This window comes from Apodemus sylvaticus, chromosome X, assembly GCF_947179515.1.
Source record: "Apodemus sylvaticus chromosome X, mApoSyl1.1, whole genome shotgun sequence".
Classification (NCBI taxonomy): Eukaryota; Metazoa; Chordata; class Mammalia; order Rodentia; family Muridae; genus Apodemus; species Apodemus sylvaticus.
The window spans coordinates 54,986,267-55,006,848 of NC_067495.1; the positions used below are offsets into that span (position 1 = coordinate 54,986,267).

General features: G+C 42.3%; 1 protein-coding gene across 5 annotated transcripts in view; it reads right to left on the minus strand.

The window, feature by feature from the left end:
* Window positions 1-19,602, minus strand: part of Zfx (zinc finger protein X-linked) — a 48,093-nt gene extending 28,491 nt beyond the window's left edge. The window contains exons 1-2 of one of the 5 annotated variants that reach the window (XM_052170467.1): window positions 19,542-19,602; window positions 10,739-10,806 (exon numbers count right to left, since the gene is read on the minus strand). The gene's annotated coding sequence lies outside the window, so the exon portion shown is untranslated. Of the gene's footprint in view, window positions 1-10,738; window positions 10,807-18,099; window positions 18,342-19,002; window positions 19,350-19,541 lie in introns of those variants that run through there. The other 4 variants (XM_052170470.1, XM_052170465.1, XM_052170468.1 and 1 more) reach the window with 4 other exon arrangements.
* Window positions 19,603-20,582: the final 980 nt, after the last annotated feature.

The following is a 20,582-nucleotide window of genomic DNA, read 5'->3' on the forward strand; positions in this document are numbered from 1 at the left end:
GTTTAGCAACAGATTTCTGGATCCTGAACATAGAACTTCCTAAGGCCTCCATGTTAGCCAAAAACAAACAAATCCTTACCATAGCAAGTAAGGTACCACCTAATATTATTTGATGAGACATCACAGATTTTGCCCATGTTCTAAATACTGCAGAAACCTTTTCATTGGTTTCTTGGCCTCTACTTTCTAATCCAAACTAAATGGAACTACTAGACACATCTTCTTTTGGCTTTTAATTCTTTGTTAGTAAATACTATACACTTGTGATAATTTTAACACAAATGTAATTTCTCTAAAGCATCGTTTCTCTGTTCAAAGAAGGTTCAAGCTCATACTATCTTAAATTCTACCTTCAAACCACCATTGCTGTCTCCTCCAACTTTCTCCCAAATACCTCTCACCACCACACATTCACAACCCTTCCCCAGCACACTAGGGCCATCAGTAATTCTACTACACAAATGTAATTTCTCTAAAGCATCTACTACTCAAAGACAGGAGGATTGCCAAATTCTAAGCTAACCTGGCTACACAACAAGACTGATTGATTGATAGATAGATAGATAGATAGATAGATAGATAGATAGACAGACAGACAGACAGACACACACAGAGACAGGCAGGCCTCCCCGCCTCCCTTCTCCTTCCCTATACAGTAATTGCCCTGACTCCCTTCACATTACAACAGAGCCAGACCTCAGCCTGGTATGCTTACTTCTTTCTCTTACCATTTTCTCTCCACTCCCCTAGTTTCAAGTATCGTGTGTACAGACCACCAAAATCTCCATGCTAAGAGCAGCACCTCTGCTTCCACAAGACTTAAGACTCTTTGGGCCACTCTTCCTCACTTGTCAACTACTCCACAGGACTCCTCAGCAACCCATCCCAGTCTTTATTATCTCTAATCTTATTGTGTCTCTCAGCTTCATACTTCCTGATCCCTAAGGCATGAAAATAGCCTCTTAAGTGGTCTTGCTCTTTCTGCCACTCCCACGACAAATGACTAGGTACTCAGAACAACTAAGAGCTGGTGGCAAGGTCTGAGGCATTACAGCTATCTGTGGAAGACTAATCCTCCTCCTACTGCACTTTGATCAGGGCACTCCCCTGGGCTCAGAATACTTTAGCAGCTCCCCAACATTCAGGGGCTCGACAACAGAAACCCAGTATGCCAGGACAGAATTGTTGTTATTCTCATCTTCTTATCATAATCTAACATTCTAGCAAACATGGAAGAGGGCCATTACAAAACTCAGTCAAGTTTGGAACACAATTTGTACTTATGACTAAACCTAGGGCTTTGCAATCCCTCTGGGGTTAGATTTGTTAATTCCCTCTGATAATGAAAATCAAACTGTGCAGTTAGAATGGAAACTACTTAGAAAAATGGGATCATGTAAGAGTGGTTAAAAGGGGTGGGCCAACAATGATACAGAAGTGTGTGCACCGGGGAGCAGGAACCAACACCCCCCAAAGCAAGACAAATAGAACGGTTCAGAGTACCACAATGAAATAGATGAAAAAATATCATTGTTAGTGCCTTTCTTTTTTCTTTTTTTTTTCTTTTTCTTTTCTTTTTTTTTTTTTTTTTTGGATTTGGTTTGTCGAGACAGGGTTTCTCTGTATAGCCTTGGCTGTCCTGGAACTCACTCGGTAGACCAGGCTGGCCTCGAACTAGGTGTGCGCCACCACTGCCCGACTATTAGTACCTTTCATAAACACTCTCAAACACCTCTGAGGCTGTCACCCCAATTTGGAAAAATATCCCCTTCCCGGTACAAAAGTCATGATTCTGAAAGAATTCAGAATGGAAAAAAAATTTTTTTTTGATTTGGTATTTTTGAGACAGGGTTTCTCTGTGTAGCCCTGGCTGTCCTGAAACTCACTCTATAGACCAGGCTGGCCTCGAACTTAGAAATCTGCCTGCCTCTGCGGTGGTGGTGAAAGCCTGTAATCCCAGCACTCTGGGAAGCAGAGGCAGGTGGATTTCCGAGTTCAAGGACAGCCTGGTCTACAGAGTGAGTTCCAGGACAGCCAGGGCTACACAGAGAAACCCTGTCTCGAAAAACCAAATCCAAAAAACCAAACAAACAAGAGAAATACTGAACTAGGTGAAACCCAGGAAATGTCCCCCAAACTTCCTTTCTTCCAATCTTTGAAACAGGGCAACATAAACACCCCCACCAAGTCAATAGGAAAAGCAATTTAAGTCTTCAAGACTTCAAGTCTTAAATTAGGTATTTGGGATAATTTACTTGTTTTATATTTCTTTAGTTTTCTTTCTGGAAAGAAAAGGACAGTCTTGCAATACAGTCCAGACTAGACTCAAAACAGGTGGCTGTGCTCTGTTTTTGTATACCTCCACAATTCCTTGACTACTCTTAGACAAATTAACAGGATTCTTAGATATTTACATTGCTAATATGCAAAACCACTTTTTCTTTTGTTTATGGTCCTCCAAAAACCTTGATTTAATAAAATGTTATGGCTGACTAGTCTTTTCACGGCCACACTCAAGAGAACTAATTTGTATTATATATGGTAGATAAGATGCTTCAAACTTGACTAAGAGCAAGAAAAGCAAAAAAAAAAAAATCTAGATTTTTTTTTCAGAAATTTAAACTGGTGGAAATTTACAGCTATTAATATCTTCTCTCTGAAGTTAGACTGTGTTTCCAAATCTTGCCGTGTTGTTCAATAATATACAGCCATCATTGCTCCAAATATTTTCATTTCTCTCAGGTTAACCCTCAAAGTCAGCTATTTTTTTTTAATTTTTGAGACAGTGAACTATGTAGCCCTGGCTGTCCTGGAACTCACTCTGTAGACCAGGCTGTCCTACCACTGAGTTGAATCTCAGCCCTCTTTTTCACCTCTTGAAGCACTTTCACTAAGTTGTCCACACCAGCCTTTAAGGTACCCACCCTGTCATGTCAGGCAGACCTTTAACTGTCTATCCTCCTGCCTCTCAGTCTTCCTAGTGGCTGGCATTATATAATGTGTATGTTCAGCCCAGGGAGTGGCACTATTAGAAGGTGTGGCCCTGTTGGGAGTAGGTGTGTCACTGTTGAGTGTAGGCTTTGTCACCCTAGCTGCCTGGAAGTCAGTTTTCTGCTAGCAGCCTTCAGATGAAGATGTAGAACCCTCAGCTCCTCCTGCACCATGCCTGCCTGGATGATGCCATGTTCTCACCTTAATGATAATGAACTGAACCTCTGAACCTGTAAGCCAGACCCAACTAAATGTTGTGCTTTATATGACTTGCCTTGGTCATGGTGTCTGTTCACAGCAGTAAAACCCTATCTAAGACACATATCTATGTCATAAGGTCCAACTAAGTCAGTGCACCTTAGGTATTTTCTTATCTTTTCTCAGACATTGCCAATATACTTTATTTCTTCAGAACCAGAGACTGACCCTAGCTAGAACTAGTCCATGTAGGGTTAAGTGCTCTACCACTGAGCTTTGACCCCAGCTCCTTCTATTTTCTGTAGTCCATCGTTTTGTTTTTTGAAACAAGAGTAGCAAAGGCTAGCTTTTAACTCATGCAGGCTAGGCTGGCCTCAAACTGGTGACAATTCTATCTCAAACTCCTAAGTGCATTCTGGTGGCTTCTGTATCACTCATTAGAATTTCTATTACAAGTTAAGTACCCCTAAATCTGTCCTCTATTATCACTACTTTCCTCTTATTTGCTTTTGAATTATGTATTTCTGTGCATGGATATGAGCACGTGAGTGTAGGTACCCACTGAAGCTGGGTGTCTTCTGTAGCTGAAGTTACAGGTGGGAATGATCTACCCATTGTGGGAACTCAATTCCAGTCCTCGGTAAATCGGACGGACTCTTAACCATGGAGCGCTCTCCAACCCCTGACTTTCCTCTTTGTGTATTTACCTTTCTGCTAACTTTTCTATACTAGCTAATTTGATCATCATCACAAATCTGATCTTTTGGAGACAAGGTCTCTCTATTATGTTATTTCTGCCTGTCCTCCCTAGAGATGCACCTGGATTAAAGGCATATGTCACCACACCCCGCAAGAGATCCTGTTTTGGTCCCTAATAACTTAGGGTTTTTTCCATAGCAATCATTCAATTTTGGAGGTAGACAAGATGCCTTCCCAGATACTTCTGAGATCCCAATGGTTAGTCTATACCAAACATTATATTGTCTTCCCTAGTGTTTCATTTCTCAGTTGGATGTTTTGGACGCCTCGTCCAAACTGCTGCTTTTCCTCAAAAGCATTGTTCCTTTGGCTTGTCCACATTTACAAACAAGTTGCTAAATTAGTTACACTGACAGCTGAGAGACTTTCCTCAGGCCCCAGTGAAAATCTCTGCTTTGCCAAGAAATGAACTTGTGTTCTAACAGCCACACACATCCTTTCTAGTATGAGTACACAAGACAAAATCTGTAATCAGCCAGGCTTTCCTTTAATGGTGGAAAAGTATTACACTTTCCAGGTACAGTGTCATACCCTGTAGAATGACTATAAGCCACCTTAAATGCTCCCCCTTGGCTGGGTCTGGTGGCACAAGCCTAATCCCACCTACTGGGACATTGAGGCCTGACTGTGCTACAAAGCAAATTCGGCCTCAAAAAATAAAAAAAGAAAGAGGGTAGTGCACATCATTAATCCCAGCACCTGGGAGGCAGAGGCAGATGGATCTCTGTGAGTTCAAGGACAACCTGGTCTACAGAGCAAGTTCCAGGACAGCCTGGGTTACACAGAAAACCCTACCTAGAAAAAAAATGAAATAAAATTAAAACAAAAAGAGGGCTTGGAACATAGCTCAGAACTAGCATAGAAGATCCTATGCCCAATCTACAGTATCACAAAACAAACACTACCCAGACCTTTCTTGCCACAGCACCTGTTTTGTAAATCCACGGATAACTCAGATAACTTAATCATTTCCTGCTACAAGACCACCAGAGGTAGACCTACCTACACTGATAGGGAAACGGCTCAGCTTTAATCACTTGACCACATCCATGGCTTTGTTCTTTCTCCTATGCCCTTTGTGCTTTGGACATTAATGCCTTTATAAGATGCCAGTTTCTGGTATACGACCACAGATTCACTAACTCTCTTTGCTTTTATCCCCTGACAGATTCTAAATTCCTTCATTCAAGGACAAAATATTCTGATGAAAAGTATGTTTCAGGGACTGGAGAGGTGGTTCAGTGGTTAAAAGCACTGACTGTAAAGCCAGGCGGTGGTGGTGGTGCACGCCTGCAATCCCAGCACTTGAGAGGCAGAGGCAGGCAGATTTCTGAGTTCGAGGAGAGCCTGGTCTACAGACTAAGTTCCAGGACAGCCAGGGCTATACAGAAAAACCCTGTCTTAACCCCCCCCCCCCCAAAAAAAAGAGCACTGACTGTTCTTCCAGAGGTCCTGAGTTCAAATCCTAGCACCCACATGGGATCCCTGATACCCTCTTCTGGTGTGTCTGAAGAGACACATAAAATAAAAGTATGTTTCAGGATTCCTTGGCTCTGGATTTCTACTTCTTTTCCTCAATATGATCTTGAAAGAAAAGAGCAAAGGTATTTGGTATTTATTCTATGTTAAATTTAAAGTCATGATTTTTTTTTTTAATTTTTTTGTTTTCGAGACAGGGTTTCTTTGTGTAGCCCTGGCTGTCCTGGAACTCACTCTGTAGACCAGGCTGACCTCGAACTCAGAAATCTGCCTGTCTCTGCCTCCCAAGTGCTGGGATTACAGGCGTGCGCCACCACTGCCCGGCTTAAAGCCATGATTTTTAATGTACCATAGAAAATATGGAAATGCTGGAAACTCTGGAAAATATGTACCATAGAAAATATGGAATGCTGGAAAAAAATGGAAACTCTGTCTTGAAAAACCGGGGAAAAAAAGCAAAAAGCATGGAAATGTGTAAATAAAACAAAACAAAAGCATCTAGGAGGCAGACATTTTAAAAAAACTGAATCACTAGTAACACGCTATAATACAACACTCAACAGAATAAACATTCTTAGACATAAGTAACTCATCAGTTCAAACCCTAGTCCCTAAGAACAGATTAAAGCAGATTCCATCACTTTCAAACAATCCCACACCCTCCTCTGTGTGAGCCAACACCTGCCTCAGAGGCCTGCTGCGGGGCCTCCTTCCTTGGCCTGCACCTCTTGGAACTTCTGTATGTTTCACTCGGGAACTAAGTCCAAGTTTTTGTTACAGACTAGTTTTTCCATAAAACCATACTGTGCCAACTGGTAATTGCAAGGTTCTGTTTGCTTAAAGAGTCTGAACTTTCACAATCTATTAAAAATTGGCCCTAAAATGACAAACCTAAAACCCTTACTTTTCCAAAGCCCCTATTCCTGTTCAGATTAAGAGCTGCCAAAAATATCCTCTGAGTTTAGCTATATTTGTAGGCTAGCAATTCCACACTATGTTAGATGTTTTTAAGATTAGTCTGATGGTAGGAACAGGCTTTGCACTTGTTTTCAGATATATAAAGCAATAAGCTCTTCTTTATAAAACCACTGTCCTTTAAATGTACACAGTAACTGATCAATCCACTGTTATCATATAACATTCTACTGTTTATCATAATGGAATGAATATAATGACTCTGACCCTTTTTGACTTCATAGTGACTGATTTTTAAGTTGCTTTCTGATGTTTCTGAGATTTTCAACGGAAAATCCTACTCACGTGTCTGTTTTTAGCTGTAGGTGTGCTGGAGTGGAGTGTATAGAAGGAGGATAAAGACAGTATGTAAACCTAACATAGAGTGGAGATGAATTTAAGTTACATTAGACACGAATATGTGAAATAAAACTATCATAGGTGGAATTTTTAGAAAGTCACTTTCCATCAAATACAATGCAGGATAAAGAAACGGTTTTATTTAAAAAGGGTTCCCTTACACTTGTTTTGTTCCTGTAATCTCTGCCAATCTTTTCCCAAACCAAGCATTTAATTAATCACTGGCCTAGTCATTTCAGTAGTTGTTAGGTGAATACCTTTCTTACAGATTTCTTCTCTCAATGAGTGATATATACCCTGCCTTTAATCCCAACAAAGAAGGACAGGCAGGCAGATCTCTGTGGGTTTGAAGTCAACCTGAACAGTTCCAGGATAGTCAGGGCTACACTAAGAAACTGTCTTGAAAAAATAAAAACAAACCAACAAGTTAGGCTAAGTGATGGCACATGCCTTTAAATCTAGCACTGGAGAGGCAGAGGCAGGAGGATCTCTGAATTTGGTCTACAGTTCAAAGACAGCCAGGACCTCTCTCTCAAAATAAAACTAAATAAAATCCCTTCCAATACATTAGAACTTAAAAGGACTTTGAGTTGTTCGTTGATTTTGTTTTCAAATTTTTTATTATAATTATTTGTTTATGAGTACATGCACACGCGTGCACATTCAAGACCCACATTCTCCAGGAAGTCGAGCAGCCTGGGTCAGCCCTCTATTTATACCATGTGGTTCCAGGAACTGAACCCAGGTTCTCTGGCTTAGCAGCAGCCATCCTTACCAGGTAAGTCATTTACCACTGCAGGTTTTGAATTTTTGAAAAGGGTCTCATAATTCAGTAGCCCAGGCTGCCCGTGAACTAACAGCAATCCTCTTGCCTCAGGTTCCTGAGTACTGAAATTACAGGTGCTAACTACTATATCTATCTTACAGTTTTAGTTTAATGTAGTCTAACTTTCAATTACTTTATTAAAACTAATTATTTTCTTAATTGTCTGGTAACTAGTTTTAAAAATCAAATTGTCACTTTGTACTTTTTTTAAAACATTCAAAATAGGCCAGGCAGTGGTGGCGCATGCCTCTAATCCCAGCACTTGGGAGGCAGAGGTAGGCGGATTCCTCTGAGTTTGAGGCCAGCCTGGGCTAAAGAGTGAGTTCCAAGTCAGCCAGGGCTACACAGAGAAACCCTGTCTCTAAAAACCAAAAAAAAAAAAAAAAAAAAAAAAAATCAATATTTATAAACTAAGAATTGGGGGTATAGTTCAGTGGCAGAGTGGCTACCTATTATGTTTGAAACTGGGTTCTACACTCAATATCACAGATATAAACCATGAACATTTATGTTTTCATTTATTATTTTTAATTGAGTTTCTGAGAAACGGTATCTCTATGTGGCTCTAACTCCTATACAGACCAGGTTGGTCTTGAACTAGAGATCTAACTGCTTCTGCCTCCCCAGTGCTATAAAGTCATGTGCCATCATGTCAAACTAACTATAAACACTGTTGCTATCACTGTCCTACCTACTAACACCAGTATAAATACCTACATAAAGCCGGGCGTGTAATCCCAGCACCCAGCACGTGAAAGGCAGAAGCAGGAGGATTTCTGAGTTCAAGGTCAGCCTGGTCTACAGAGTGAGTTCCAGGACAGCCAGGACTACACAGAGAAACCGTTTCAAAAAACCAAAAAAAAACCAAAAAAAAAACCAAAAAAAAAAAAAAAAAAAAAGTAACTAATAGTGACTGCACATTAGACCTTACCTACATAAACATATGATTTCTATTACTGCTATTCCTAAACACATTATACTAACAAAGTAATGGTCTCTGCGCATCAAAAAACATTGGCAAGAATATAACACTGGGCCTTTCTATAACTAGAACAATGTTTTTGAATTGGCAGTTGCAGAACTGTAGAGTCTGTTTCTATACTGATGTTTTATTAATACAGTTAGCAATAGGCTTTGCAATATATAATTTCATAAATCCTTGAGTCATTAAACAAGGAGCAGTCTGGATGTACCATACAAGGCCAGCAACAAACATACTCCGAGCTGACTGTCAACAAGTGTTTTTAAACTGTACAATCTTTCCCTGGAACTACACTAAAGAATCAACTATTTTAAGGAAGGAATAATCTAAGGGTTTTTCCCCTAAAAGTATGAAGACAATAAAACATAATGATTAAAGTATGGGGAGCTAATACAAAAAAATATGGAAACACTTGTAAGAACACTGTAAGTCAACTGGGGGACATGTGAATGCCCAGCACTGTGGCAGGCACAGAGCGGCGGCAGTAGCTGTGTGGAAGCGCTTCCTCTCATGTGGAGGACCTAGGACCTAGTACTCAGCCCTAGCACTGGGGAAAGGGAGAGGAAGGGGAGGGAAAATCAATTTAATAATTACAAAATTTTTAAAAATAAAATTGTTATATGCAACCCTTTCAAAAAAATCCCACCTTTCCTAAACTGTATTTACACAAAGCTTTACCCATTATTTCTACAAAATTTCCCATTTAAAACAAAACCATAAAACAATTTAACCAAACTAGAAACTTTGCTATTTTGAACTACAAATATTTGTAAATAAGACCCATCATATAAAAAAAATAATAGTGCTGTGCTTGATGGTGCACACCTTTAATCTCAGCACAGGATAGGAAGAGGCAGGTGATTTCTGAGTTCAAGGCCAGCCTGGTCTGCATAGTAAGTTGCAGGACAGCCAGGGCTACCTAGTAAGACTCTATCTCAAAAAAAAAAAAGTAGCCACTATAGTATATATGCACCACACACAGAGAGAGACATTAACACAATATAATCATTACAGTGCTAAAGGAAGGAGCCAAATAATGGCTAAATTTAATCAAAAAGGGAAGAATGCCAAGTGTGGTGGCCCTGGCCTTTTATCCCAGCACTTGGGAGGCAGAGGCAGGTTCAAGGGTTCAAGGCCAGCATGATCTACAGAGCAAGTTCCAAGACAGCCAGGGCTACACAGAGAAACCCCGTCTTGGAAGAGAAAGGAAAAAAAAAAAAAAAAAAAAAACCAAAACAAAAGTTACAGTGTGGTTTGGATTTACTAAAATTTATTCTATGTTATTTGATCTTATTATAAATTATCCTTGTCCTAAATTTGATTTAAGTTGCTTGCTATTGGTATAACTACAACTGAGTTTTGTTATTAGTCAATGTTCCCCAACTATGATGCAATAAAGTTAGAAAAGCCAGAACGAGGCACAGTGTACATGTCTGTAAAGTCAACACTTAGGGGAGACAGAAGCAAAAGGATCAAGAGTTACGGCTAGCAGCAAGTCTGAGGTCATAGGATTTAGTTATCAGAGGAAAAAAATCCAAATTTTAATACATGTAGTTCAGATATACGGTTAAATACTAGTGAGCAAGCCTCCAACTTAATTCTTTTTAAATGTCAGATCACACAGAAACAAAGTAGAAGGAAAGGCATAATAGGGACAAGAATAGAAACACCAAACATCCATAAAATGAACACTTTGAAAAATCTGATTAGCACAGGCTAGTTACTGACAACACATAAGAAAAATGTAAATTAAAAAAGTCATTTTTCTAATCATCAAGAAAACTTGTAGCCGGTCAGTGGTGGTGCACGCCTTTGATCCTAGCACTTGGGAGGCAGAGGCAGGTGAATTTCTAGTTCGAGGCCAGCCTGGTTTACAGAGTGAGTTCCAGGACAGCCAGGGATACACAGAGAAACCCTGTCTCAGGGGAAAAAAAAAACAAGAACAACAACAAGAAAAACCCAACTTATATTTTATGTCAGAATATTTGAGAATTTATACTTTTCTAGAAAACTTTATTTTGTATAAATTATCCCCTCCCAACAAAAACAAACTCAAAATCAAATGGATATACCACAGGAGAAAGGGAACTATTAATAATTCGAATCCACAATCTACAAAAAAGAAACCAAGTAGAGTTTTACAGATGGAGTCTGTCTACCTTTCAATGATCAGACTCTATGCAACAGACCTGTTTCAAAAAAGAGGGAATGCTCCCCAATTCATCTTACAAGGTTAGCTGGGCACAGTTATACGCACCTGGAGAGAGAGAGAAAAAAAAACAATTAATAGGATATCCTAGGTCATCATCTTAAACTTTCATTTAGACTTACCAAAATAACTTTTGGAATTATTTGGGGAGGGTTTTATAGTTTAATACACATATGCATGCACACACCTATATATAAAAGAATTAGTAGAGTATTCCTAATTTACATTCAGGGTTCTAAGGTAAGGTGCTATTCTAACTCAAGCTTGTTCAATTGTTTCTAACAAAACTATTCTCTCAGCATGTGCTTATAATATGCTTTACTATTTATTATCTGTAGGATTTTTCTCTCAAGGCAGGCAACCATTTTGCAATTCTGTGTTCTGTTGTACTGTTTGGCAAGAAATAATTAATATGCAAAGCGCACATATTCTTTATAGTGATGGCAAAACATAATTATGCGCTGGGCAGTGGTGGCACATGCCTTTAATCCCAGCACTTGGGAGGCAGAGGCAGGCGCATTTCTGAGTTCGAGGCCAGCCTGGTCTACAGAGTGAGTTCCAGGACAGCCAGGGCTACACAGAGAAACCCTGTCTCGAATCCCCACAACCAAAAAGGTAGAAAACTTGTATAAGTATTTTATACAGCTGCAGAGCACTTGTCTACCTAGCATGCACAAGATTACGGATTGACAGGTAGCACACAACTGGCTTATAATTCCAGAGGTTGAAGGCAGAAAAATATGAAAATCTAGTACAGCCTGGACTAAAGCGTGAATCAAAGGCCAACATGATCCAAGGCCAACATGGGCAACTATGTGGGGAAAAATTAACAATTAAGAAACCAGGACTGAAGAGGCTAAGGAGAGATGTAGTCAGTCTCCTGGTCTAGCGTCCTAGGTTCAATCCCAAGCATCGCAGAGAAGAGGGCTATCTAAAGAACTTGGTGTAATGGTCCATGTCTATAATCTTAGCATTATGGATACAGAGGCTGGAGGACAAGCTGGAGGATCAAAAGGTCAAGAGTTATTCTTGGCTACATATGGCTAGTTTGGGAATAGCCTAGGACATATGAAGGGGAGGAAAGGAGGGAGAGAGACAGTGACAGCTTGGCAGAAGAATACTAGCATATATTAACCACTGAGTTTAATCCCTTGTAGCACCAAAGGGGGTTCATGGTAGGACAGAGAAGAAAGGAAAAGAAAACTTGGTTTACAATGGCAACAAAGATTACAAATTGAATGCCAGGCAGTTCCAGGACAGCCAGGACTACACAGACAGAAACCCTGTCTGGAAACCAACACACACGCGCGCACACACACATACACACACACACACTGCCAAAAAAGATTATAAATTGAGATTAGTGTTTCCAATAGAGATAAAGGCAAATACAAATCCAATCATTTTTCTAAGAAATTAAAAATCTAACCCTAAAATAAGTAGAAACAAAAACAACAAAAATAATCCTTTAAAAGTGAGCAAGCTATTGTCATGAAATTAAAGCGGCAGTGATAGAACTAGCCCAACAGGTCAATAAAAACAGAAACAGAAACTAAAAGCAGATGTGGAGCCAATGAGGTGGCTCAGCGGGTGAGCATAACAACCTGAATTCAATCCCCAGGAGCCACATGGTGGAGAGAGCGGACTCCTGACACATCCCCACACATACACACAGAAATAAATAATATAATTAAGGTTTAAGCAAATAAAGCATGTACAGATGGATAACTCAGGGAGACAGACTGAACTAGCTGAGAAATGCCGAAGTAAATGAGATCCCTACATCACCCAGCAGAGAAAGAATTCCACATAAACTGTGTATGAAAAAGCACAAAGCCAGGCACTAGTGAGCGCACACACTGGGAGACAGAGGCAGGCGGATTTCTGAGTTCGAGGCCAGCCTGGTCTACAGAGTCGGTTCCAGGACAGCCAGGGCTACACAGAGAAACCCTGTCTCGAGGAAAAAAAAAAAAAAAGAGAGAGAGAGAGAGAGAGAACGGTATCATTACCTTAAGCAAAGAATTTCTAGAGACCACACACACACACACACACACACACACACACACACACACACACACACACACACACACGCACACGCACGCACACGCACGCACAGGGCGGGGGGCACCAAGTGCACAGACTGGCATCCTTCACATTAAAACTTCCAACACAAAAAGTAAACAAAGCTACAAGAAAAGCTACAGAGTAGGAAGATACTTTCAACATATATAATTACAAATCTTTAAGATCTACAATATAAAAATATCCACAAATATTAAGAAAAAGGCAATAGTCCAACACTGAAGTTAATCGAGGACTTATGCACAAACAATTCCCAGAAAATTCAAATGGCCAGTAAATTTGGAGGGAAGAGATTCAGCCAACTCCAATAGTAACCAAAGAAATGGAAAATAAACACAGCAAGGGGATTGCATTTATACCCAACAGATCGAGAAAACAGCAAAATCTAATCTTTTGGCAATGATCTAGAGAATCAAGTTTAGAAACAGCTGGTGAGAGTGTCAAATGAAATGCAATTTGGCATTTTGGCAATTCCCAGTAAAACTGACAATGCATAGACTTCCTCAACACAACAACTGCACTCCTACTACAATCTCAAGAGGGAGAACTGTTTGAGGATGCTCATGGCAGCACTGCTGGAAATTGTGAAAACTGCAAACAGCCTAATGTGTCCCCCATAAAAATAATCAGTGTTTTTATATACTAAAATACAGTATTAGTAGTGAGAGCTTGCTTAGCACCCAAAAGGACCTTGCTCCACTACTTGCCCCACAAATAATATGAATGAACAGTAGTTTTCAAACTTTTTAGTTTCAGGACTCTTAAGCTTTCAAAAATATAGGAGCATAAGAAGTTTTTATGTTACTCATACTTAGAGAAATTTAAATTAAGAGTCCAGTCATCTAAGGACTTAAGAGGTTAAAAGCACACTGACAAGTTTCAGGCTCCTCTGGAACTAGAGCAAGATCTTGTCTTTTTTAATATTTAAAAATATTAATTTATGCCGGGCAGTGGTGGCACACTCCTTTAATCCCAGCACTCGGGAGGCAGAGGCAGGCAGATTTCTGAGTGCAAGGCCAGCCTGGTCTACAGAGTGAGTTCCAGGACAGTCAGGGCTATACAGAGAAACCCTGTCTCGAAAAACTAAAAAAATTAATGTATTAAAAATATTATTAGCCTGGCAGTGGTGGGGCATGCCTGTAATCCCAGCACTCTGGGAGGCAGAGGCAGGTGGATTTCTGAGTTCGAGGCCAGCCTGGTCTACAGAGTGAGTTCCAGGACAGCCGGGGCTATACAGTGAAACCCCGTCTCGGAAAAAAAAACAAACAAAATATTATTATATATAAAGCATGAATGACATTTTAGAATGTTACTTTTTTTAAATTGCAACTATTTTCTATTTCTGCAAATCTAATGACTCGCTTCATAGAGGAAAGATAAATCCCAAATGTTTCTGCACTTACTCAATTATGACATCATGAATCATGTATTCTCTAATACCTGAATATTATGCAGGTGAAAGTGGATGAAAAGGGCAAATGACAGCACTATGAAGATAATTCTGGCCTCAGCAACCTCCTATAAGACCATTAAGAATCCAAAAGAATCCCTGTAGCACACTGGAAAACCAATAAATTGTTTGGTAGGCGGGAGGCGGCGACACACCCCCTTTAATCCCAGCACTCAGGAGGCAGAAGCAAGCAGGCATATCTGGGAGTCTGAGGCCAGCCTGGCCTACAGATCAAGCTATAGGATAACCAGAGCTGCATAGAGAAATCCTCTCAAAAAACAGAAATAAATAAAAACCAAAAAAACAAGCAAACCTAACATGTTCAATATGCACAACAATGCACAATAGATACAGTTAAGACGCATAAGGCAATACCTGATAACACTTTAGTTACATACATATCAGAACAATGGCTGCATGTGGAAAAGAGGAATGGGGCTGAAGGGACATCCTTAAGCAGTAAGCGAAATACTTAATAATTTAAAACTTTAAACAAATGGCTATATACATTAAGGCCATTTAGTTTCTTTAAAGTGTACTTCCTGCTGAGAAAAAAAAGATTTTAAGATTACCTGGATTTTTAAAAATGCTGTCTGGATAAACAATTTGGCATGAATAAGAGCAGGCTGGCCCGATTCCAATCAGATATGGGGCAAGGATAGTTACTCAGCACCTGGGTTTGACCTGCTGTCCTAACAAGATAGGTGCGCCTTAAAATGAATATCCCTTGGTCAAAGAACATACTGGATAGATAACTGAATTTGAATAGCTGGAAATTATTCAACTAAATCAAATTTACTGAGCCCAATAATTTAGATAATTGTCTAGGAAGTTGATGATCATGCCAGGTATTGCTTGGGGACAAAGACAAACGAGAACTAGTGTCTACATTCCATTTAGAAGACAAAAAATAAAAACATACGTTAAAACACGGAAGATTAAATGCTAAAGATGTCCACATTGTTCCATGGAACAAAAAATAAAAACTCAGGGACATTGATGGTGTTAACAACAGAAAAGAGTAAGAAACGGAGAATTGTTTGAGGACCCTGAGCTTTAAAAATAATCCTATAAATAATACTGATCATCTATGTGCTGGATAAGTTTGTTCTCAGCTATGTTATGATACATTAGACACTTCCAATGCTGAATTAGACAGTAGGTAAGAGACACTGAACTAACAGAAGATTCCAGAGAGAGATGCCAGCAGATAAATCTTGAGGGAAATCCTACCATTGGAGATAGAAAAGGCACAGAGTGTGAAACAGAACACTTACTTGACAACATTAGCATGTGGTAGAAATGTCCTGACTTGGGTATTACTGGATTTAGTAAAAGGTGACGTGGAAAATTAAAGCAAAGACAAGACAGGTGAAGTTTCTGTACAATAAGTAAATTGAAGAATACCTGTAAGGACAGGGAAAGGAACCAGCAAAGTTGCAGGAGATCAAATTAGGCAAGGTTAATCCCTTCACTCAGAGGTGAGGTCAGCCTGGTCTACTATAATGAGTTCCAGGACAGCCAGGACACTCTGTCTCAAACTAACCAAAAAGAATCGACAGAACTCCATCCCAAAGGAGGCAGGCCAACGTTTGTGAAGACAGCAAGACTAGACAGAGATAGGGCAATCCTTAGAGACAAAAGGCAACAGGAAAAGCCTACACGGAAATAAAATCAAGAATAGGAAGAGACACCGACAACCAGATAACTGCTTAGACTTTCAGTTAGGTTAATAAAAAATAAAAGAAGGAATCTAAGCCTGCTGTGCTGATACGCATGCCTCAGGAGGCTGAGGCAGGAGAATTAGGGGACTGAAGCTAGCCAGGCTGCTTAATGTGACTGGGTCTCAAAACAAACACAAATTATTATCTTTGATGAGGGTGAAGGATTTCAGGAGCCTGCTAATTGTTTTTTAAGCTTAAAAATGAATTGCCACTTTGCATAAACATAATTAACACACTATCAGCAACAATGTCAGAAGACAACATTTTCAAGCAATGGAAGGGGAAATGTCTTTGAAAGAATCTATGAGCATGATTTTTGAAAAAAGAAAACTGCAAAAGAAAGAAATCACCATCTACCTAGAAAGTGGACATCAATCAAAAACTAGTATCTTGTTTCCCCGAGACTGACAAGGTAGCAATGGTGCGCCACCAGTCAATTCTCCAGACTATCAGCGTTTGTGACCTTTTATTTTTGAGACTTGGTCTCAGTATGTAGGATGGCCTCAAACTCACAAAAAATCCCCCTGCATCTGCCTCTGAATGCTGGGGTGAAAGGCATGTGCCACCACCGCCCAGCTTAAAAAAAACTTCTTTAATTAAAGCTTGCCATGGCCTCTAGGAAAACCACTCTCCAGGAGCAATATTTCCAACCTGTTGCTGTCTATGAAAGAGAAGACACTGAGAGTGAATAACTATATAACTGTGAAACACATTTCCCACATAAGCACCTAGATAAGTCAAATATTAATCAAAACATGCAGGAAGGCTTGCTTAGCAAATAACCTTAGTTAGCCTCTCAAACAAAACTCTCAGCAGGGAGAAAAACAGATTGCAAAGGGCAGCTGAAGGCCACTGCTTTTTAATAACCATCCTTCCAAACTACTTTTCAAAACTGACTTCCTAAAAGACACCACGGGAAGACTTGTAGGTTCATTTATCTTCTTCAAGGAGCACCAGTGGTAAATGAAATCACAAGAAACTCTGTTTACCACAGAAATATCAACAACTCTGAGCAAAACGTCATTTACAGCAGAGTATAGAAAAAAGGACCAGCTGTCTAACAAAAATGGATCATTCAAAAAACGCAATAAACCATTTTTAAAGGGGTAATAAAATCAGGCTTCTGACCACTCTTTGTAATTAGCATCACTATGAAAACACTGGTCAGCCTACCATACAACCTACTTCTCTCAAACTTATCCTAGCTCAACCGAGCTGATAGCTATCAAGCACAGATCCGGGTGTCGTCATCCTTCGAATCTGAGGGCTCCCGCACTGCTTCCCACAGAGCAGAAGCTCTTAACTTACCATTCACACCGCAACCCACCTTTGCAAGCCTTTACCTATACTATCCATTTCAGCCAAACAGTAAATACTTGCCGTTCTCTAAAGAAACTTCACCCTTGAAACGCCCTTTGCCTGTCTGGGCCACCACCTAAAAACATCAGGCTTGTAACCTCAAAATGCCACCTATTTCAGGAACTCATTCCCGATGCTTCAGATGGAAACCATGCCTCCTCCGAAACCCCACAGCAACTCGGATGCAGCTTTCGCGCGGCACTTCTTACATCTCAGCATTTGCTCGTCTACTTCTGAACAACAAACCGCCCACAGCCACAAGAACCTCCTTACTCTTTCTTAGCACCCAGCGCGGCTAGAACGGGGCGCCGAGATTACCAGAAAAGTTGTGCGGGGTGAGATCGAAAGAACTTTCACGGGGTGGAATTCCACTCTAAAAACCTCACAAACGATCTACCACAGTGAATAAACGATCGCTACACAATACGTCACACACATTACATTGTTCGATAAAAAAATAGCTTGCTGCCCATTAATTTTCCTCAATTAAAAAAAAGCCATATACCAAAATTTAAACGCAGCCTCTCAAGAAACTTGTTTCCACAAAAAGGAACACAAAAACTTCCCTCCGATAGTTAGTCTTCCGCTTTCGTAGGATACCTTTCCCCCCCTATTGGTCAAAAAAGTGGTGAGAACTTTCCCATCACTTTTCTTTATTCACAGACTCGTGAAAGCAACGATTGGCGGAGAACAACCGCACCAGGGTCACCCTACAGCCATGTCTACCTCTGAGAAAATAAAGTAATAATAAAATGTCTCCGGCTTCACTACTGCCACCGCTGCAGATCACCCTGAAGTGCGGCAGGGAAAGGCTCGAAGCCCCGGGGCAATACAGATGAGGTGGCTCCGGCGCCCAGACAGCCGCGATGGCCGCCTGCGGCAGCTGAACTGAAACACAGCGGAAACAGCAGCCAGTCACGGGGCTGTGGGAGGCTGGGCAGGAAGGTGGCGCTGCCGCCAAGCGCCTGGAATCCAAGTGCTCATCATGGCGACGAGGGCAATGGCCGCCATGGGGAGCGAACACGCCCCTGCGCGCACACTCGACGCCGCGCCCGGGCTCCGGTACCCGTAGGCAGCGCCGCCGCTGCCCGCTCTCACACACCCCCTCACGGGCTGTAGCGGAATTTTCTCCTCAGACGCCGCCTTCAAGATGGCGGCTCCCCCTCCCGGCAACCCCCTCAGTCGTACCCTGCAGCAGGCGCCGATCGTCCGCCATCTTGTCCCCCGTCCCTCTCCCCCCCCTCGCCGATATTTACATAGCGAAAATCGGCCGGGCCGGCCTGCGGCCTTCACCTCATGCCTGCAGCCTTAGCCTTTTCGCCAGGCCTCGCCCCCGCACGGTGCTCCGGGTCGGCCGCGTCGCCCTCCCAGGACCCCTCAACCGCCTCCCCAACCGCCGGGCAACACTGCCCCGGCCCCCGCCCGTTTACAGAGCGCGCCTCAACCGCCGTTCTGAACACCCGGGCGCCACCCCGGGCCTAACTGCGGCCTCCTCAGGGCCTGCTCAGCGTCGCGCGCCACGCCGCCTGGCCTAGCGCGGGAGGGCGCCTTGTGGGCCGCCGACCAGGCCGAGACCAGGCCGCCGCGCGCGCACTAGGCCCTACGGCCGCAGTGGCACCCTGGACTCACCGGACAGTCGTGCGGCGGTCGGCGACGGTGGCGGGTGCTGCAGGCCGGCCTTTCTCTGGAGCACTGGGCCGGGCTCCGGCTGGTGGGGCGGGCGGAGGGAGGGAGGAGGGGCCGAGCTCGGAGCTGACAAAAAGCGGCCCAGCTCCCCGGCACGGGCCCGCCGTCAGCACGTCACGTCACCGCCGGGGAGAGAGACCCAGGAAAATGCGGAAGGATAGATGGGCCCCCTCCTCCGCCCGGTGGGTCCCTCTGACGCCCCGGGTTGGTGCCGTTCACGCCCCGCAACCGGGAAGCCCAGTGGCCTCGCTGCAGCGGGGTCTCCGGCGGCCTGAGTTTCCGTGACAGCGCCCCCCTTCTTTCCACCTCCGCGCTCCCGCCCGCCACCGCCGCCACACACACGCCGCTGCCACTGCCGCCTCAGCTGTAAAGTCCGCACGAGGCCGTGGTCCGCCGACCCCGTCGAGAGGCGGGAGGCCCAAGTCACCCCCCACCATGTTTGTGGGCCGCAACCACCCCCGGGGGCCTCCGGGGAGACCTACCGCCTCTCCGCGAGGGTCCTGGCCTGAGGCAGTGGCTCGAGTTGTTTGCAGGCCCTCAGACCCCCCCCTCCCGCCGTAAATGTGTGTGTGTGTGATGTGTGTGTGTGATGTGTGTGTGATGTGTGTGTGTGTTTTCATCCCCGGTGCCTGGGGATGAAGATAAATTTAGCAACCCTCGCCGTCCCCTGCTTTCCCTTAAAAAAAAAACACAAAACAAACAAACAAAAAAAAAACAACTTTGAAACAAAATGAAAATGGGCTTGCCAATTTGAATGGTGCAGGCAAAGTGTTGGGGGGGGGTACCTAGAATAACAACCAAACCCGGCAATTTTTTTTCTATGAATAAGCTTTCTGTCAGGAAGCCAAATTGGTCACTTTTGGGGGGGAGGGGATTGGGGGTACATTTTGAAGACTTTAGCACACTGCAAGGAATAGAAATTTTTAGTGGTATAGAAACTACACGTGTTACACTGGAAGTATATGAATCCTAACTTATGTATACATTCTACAGTTATCTAGGAAGTTTTTTTCATAAAATCCTTAAGTTGCTTAAACTTTAAGATAGAGAAGAGAAAATATCCGCTTCAACAAATATTTATAAACTTAAAAATATGAATTTTGTGTTTTCCTTAGTCCAGATTACTATATTACATTTTTTTCCCCGAGACAGGGTTTCTCTGTATAGTCCTAGCAATCCTGAAACTTACTTTGTACACAAGGCTGAACTCAAAGAGATCTACCTGCCTCTGCCTCCCAAACACTAAGATTAAAGGCATATGCCACTACCGCCCAAGTATGTTACATTTCTACACTGAATTGAGGTCTAAAACAATATTAAAAGTTACTAGGAAAACATTAAATCATGTAGTTTGTACATTAATGTAGACGCTAACATACTAACTTATTGTGGTATACTGGGGGATGTAAAACAGTGACTATGTGGGGATATAGTCCAGGCTGACTGAATTCCTTGCCTCAGCCTCCCAAGTGCTGGGATCACAGACACATGCTTGCACACCCAACTCGACTTATTAGCAGAGC